The sequence below is a fragment of the Schistocerca piceifrons genome, chromosome 3, assembly GCF_021461385.2.
Source record: "Schistocerca piceifrons isolate TAMUIC-IGC-003096 chromosome 3, iqSchPice1.1, whole genome shotgun sequence".
NCBI lineage: Eukaryota > Metazoa > Arthropoda > Insecta > Orthoptera > Acrididae > Schistocerca > Schistocerca piceifrons.
Window position 1 is genome coordinate 887798102 of NC_060140.1, and position 4428 is coordinate 887802529.

The window sequence follows — 4428 nt, forward strand, 5'->3', positions numbered from 1 at the left end:
CAAATGGCATGTCCTAATTGCGTGGGAAAGAGGCCGCAAAGCTGAATCTTTTTTCCTTTTCTCCCAATTAACTTTAAACTCTCTGATTGGTCAAACCGCTGTATGCAAAGCAAGGGCCGCTCTCCGAGCTTCAAATGCCGCGCTCCAGCTCGTGATTGGCTTGTGCTTAAGTGGGGGAAGTCTAAGATCTAAATAGGTTTTTGCTACCGACCTGAGGAGAAAAGCTGACAGAAAGAGAAGATAACTCTTGTACTGGCACTTCGCTAGTAAAGAACTGCAGGTCTCTAGCTGAACGGTGAGACTTGTGTCCCTCGCTAGTGTGCCACTTAGAGCCTGTGCCAGTCACCTTCTGAACCGTCAGAGATACTGCTTCTAGCATCACGCACACAGCGAGTGTTGCGTGGGTGTACTTATTTGCCTCAGTCGGCCGTGTAAACATTTGACATATTCAGTCACCCGTAGTCGTCGCACAGAGTCAAATTGGTTTGGCAGACCAGCAAACGGGTCCACCTGCACACTGGCATCCACGGGCATTTCATAGGCTCATAGGAAAGTACCTGCGTTCCGAATTAACCGAACGCGGGCGAGACCGCGTACTTGCATTTTTTGGGCGCGCTCCATTAATAACAGACTGCGGCCGTCCATGACTTCAGTCACTGAATGCATCGTGGTGTGCCGCCCTGACCAGCGGGAGGGTAAAGTATTCGCTGCTATGGCGTAGGGCTCCAATATATATTTCTCAGCACCCTGTTATTTCGAACCATATTTTTCTTTTGTTGGAATAGTAGAGTGTAGATGCTTGATGGTGGCGTAGTTTTTGTGCCATAACCCGAATTCACATGTATGAAGTCAGATAAAGCGATTAGTGTTCCGGTTTTTGTCCTGTGTCGATCCCCAGCTGATCACTTTGTCCACCATAGACCCCATGTTAGTGAAAGCGTTTGTCAAATGAAAATGTTTGTGTGACGTTTCTTTAGCCATTTGTGTTGTCTTGTGATGTTAAGGATGAATAAATCTATTGTCATTTAGATCACAGCTTCTCCCTGAGTGCTGATTAGCAGTACCTTCCCATTTTATTATTCAAGTCTAGATCTGAAACGTAAGTAGAAGGCTTTCAAGTTAACGCTGAGAAGATGACGACAATTCTCTTCTTACCTTCATGACAGCCTGGTTATAAACAACGATCCAGTCCCTTAGGCTGATCACGTCTCTCATTGTTCAAGGAAAATGTCCATGTCAAAAAAGGCAACACGTTGCGCTTGATGTTGCACCCTCTCCTCGCCATCTCTCATATGCCTACTAGCACAAAACTGAAGCTATACTGAACAACGGAAACAACCCTCCATTTTATATGGCTGCTCCTCTGGGGCCACCATAAACACAAAAACGTTAAGCAATCATAGGATTTGCAAAATCACTGTCTTCGGCTCATTCTTAAAAGTCTCTCGGTGGACCTGGACAAGGAATCTTCAGCCATCGACCCTATCTAGGACACCATCAAGAAGACAACACGTAACCTCCTGGACACCATAAAAGACCTCTGGCCGATCACTCACCTTCTGCACTACTTCGGTTACCACGGACCATAATCGAAGCTCCTAAGTAACCAACAAAAACGTATAAAAATCGCCATCAGAGATGGGTTTATGGGCCAGAGCCCACAGCCTTCGTATGAGTAAATAGAGAGAACAATATCCATTTACCTTTTCATCCAGGACGACGATAAGCACGGCGTTACCACTTCTCTTACATGACACAAAAAACGCAGTATGGACTGTCAGCATATACCGGTGGCAACGGCCTTGAAGCAGTGGATACACCGGCTCCCGTGAGATCACCGAAGTTAAGCACTGTTGGGCGTGGCCGGCACTTGGATGAGTGACCATCCAGCCACCATGCGCTGTTGCCATTTTTCGGGGTGCACTCAGGCTCCTGATGCCAATTGAGGAGCTACTCAACCGAATAGTAGCGGCTTCGGTCAAGAATACCATCATAACGACCGGGAGAGCGGTGTGCTGACCCCACGCCCCTCCTTTCCGCATCCTCCTCTGAGGATGACACGGCGGTCGGATGGTCCCAGTAGGCCTCTCGTGGTCTGAAGACGGAGTGAACACATACCGTTTCCTGTCAGATCGCTAAAGTTAAGCACCATCGGGAGTGGTCAGAACTTGGATAGGTGACCGTCCGTATACACCACGCGCTGTTGACAGTTATCCCTTAGCTTCCACGGCAGAGGGGTGGTGGAGTCAAGTCTCTGATCACCAGTCATAGCGCCACTGGATAAATTACCAAACCCATCTGCAGTGTCTCGCGAAATGAGAGTATGCGTCACAGTTGGTTGGTTTCTTGGTTGAGTTGGGGGAGGGCACCAAACAGCGAGCTCATCGGTCCTATCGGTTTAGGGAAGGGTGGGAAAGGAAGTCGGCCATGCCCTTTCAAAGGGACCATCCCGGCATTTGGGGAAATCACGGAAAGCAGGATGGCCGGACGCGGGTTTGAACCGTCGTCCTCCCGAATGTGAGTCCAGTGTGCTAACCACTGCGCCACCTTGCTCGGTCGACACTGTTGACAGCTGTACGTCCGTCGGATGGGGACGTTAAGCTCGGCCCCCGTAGTGCCATTCGAGAGGAGAAGGCTATGTGGCGACACAGGGTTTCACTCTCTTCCTTCTCTCGCCATCATCCCACTCATGTGTGACACCACGCTGCGCTCACGCCTGTTACATACTGCGGCCGTTTTCTTTAAAAAAGATGATATGAGAGACGTCAATAACTAACCATCTGTTTCACTGCTGATATTTTTTCAAAATTTTTGAGAAGGTGAAGTATTCTGCCAACGGCCTTGCCGCAGTCGTAACGCCGGTTCCCGTCAGATCACCGAAATTAAGCGCTGTCGGGCTGGGCTAGCACTTGGATGGGTGATCATCTGGTCTGCCGAGCGCTGTTGGCAAGCGGGATGCACTCAGCCCTTGTGAGGCAAAATGAGGGGCTACTTCATTGAGAAGTGGCGGCTCCGGTCTCGTAAAGTGACATACGGCCGGTAGAGCGGTGGGCTGACCACATGCGCCACCATATCCACATCCCGTGACGCCTGTGGGTTGAGGATGACCAGGCGGCCGGTCGGTGCCGTTGGGTCTTCCAAGGCCTGTTCGGACGGAAGTATTCTAGAACAATATACTATCCTCAACAAATCATAGTTTGGGTTTAAGAAGGATTGCTCTACTGAGAATGCCATTTACATGTTCACTCACTAGATTTTGCAACCATTAAATAATAAATTAGCGCCGATTAGTATTTTCTGCGATCTAACTCAGTCACGTGATTGTGTGAATCACAACAGTCTCCTAAATAAACTGAAGTTTTATGTGGTTGCTTGTATAGCCAACCAATGAATAATATTTTATCTAACCATTGTAAGTAGGCTGTTTAGGTTTTTTTATTGGTAACGCCACGTAGCGCTCTGTATGAAAATCACTGGCTGTGCTGTCTGCAGTCTGTAGCTGGTTTGCATTGTTGTTGGCTTTTGTAGTGTTGGTCAGTTGGCTGTTAACAGCGCGTAGCGTTGCACGATTGGAGGTGAGCCGCCAGCAGTGGTGGATGTGGGGAAGTGAGATGGCGGATTTTTGAGAGCGGATCATCTGGACGTGTGTCCATCAGAGACAGTACATTTGTAAGACTGGATGTCATGAACTGCTATATATATTGTGACTTTTGAACACTATTAAGTTAAATACATTGTTTGTTCTCTATCAAAATCTTCATTTGCTAACTATGCCTATCAGTAGTTAGTGCCTTCAGTAGTTTGAATCTTTTATTTAGCTGGCAGTAGTGGCGCTCGCTGTATTGCAGTAGTTCGAGTAACGAAGATTTTTGTGAGGTAAGTGATTTGTGAAAGGTATACGTTGTTAGCCAGGGCCATTCTTTTCTAGGGATTATTAAAAGTCAGATTGCGTTGCGCTAAAAATATTGTGTGTCAGTTTAGTGTTGATCAGAATAAGTAAAGAGAGTTTTGCTCAGCTGTTTGAAAAGCAAATAACGTAAGAGGTTTATCAGCACAGTAATTCATTAAGTTTTCTAAGGCGACGTTTCATACCATAAGAATGCAGAAAGTTGTACTTAGTAATTCAACCAGTATAGTCTGATTGGGGAGAAATCACGAATGGCGTTGCCAAGACCACTATTTTTCTTTTTGTATATGTAAAAGATCTTACATCTAATATACAATAAGCAAAATTAGTTCGTTTTGCTGCTGACTCTAGTATCGTAATCAATCCAAGCATACACACAGAAACAGAACAAATGGTAAAAAAAGTTCTTAAAAGTCTCATTGGCTCGTTTTCTGCGAATGGTCTGACCTTCAATTTAAAAAAAAAAAAAAAACAAAAACACAGCATATTCAATGCAGCACGTTTGGGGGGGGGGGGGGGGG

At 46.6% G+C, this 4428-nt stretch overlaps 1 pseudogene; it reads left to right on the forward strand.

The window, feature by feature from the left end:
* The first annotated feature begins 2831 nt into the window (after positions 1-2831).
* Positions 2832-2949, forward strand: LOC124790340 (annotated as a pseudogene).
* Positions 2950-4428: the final 1479 nt, after the last annotated feature.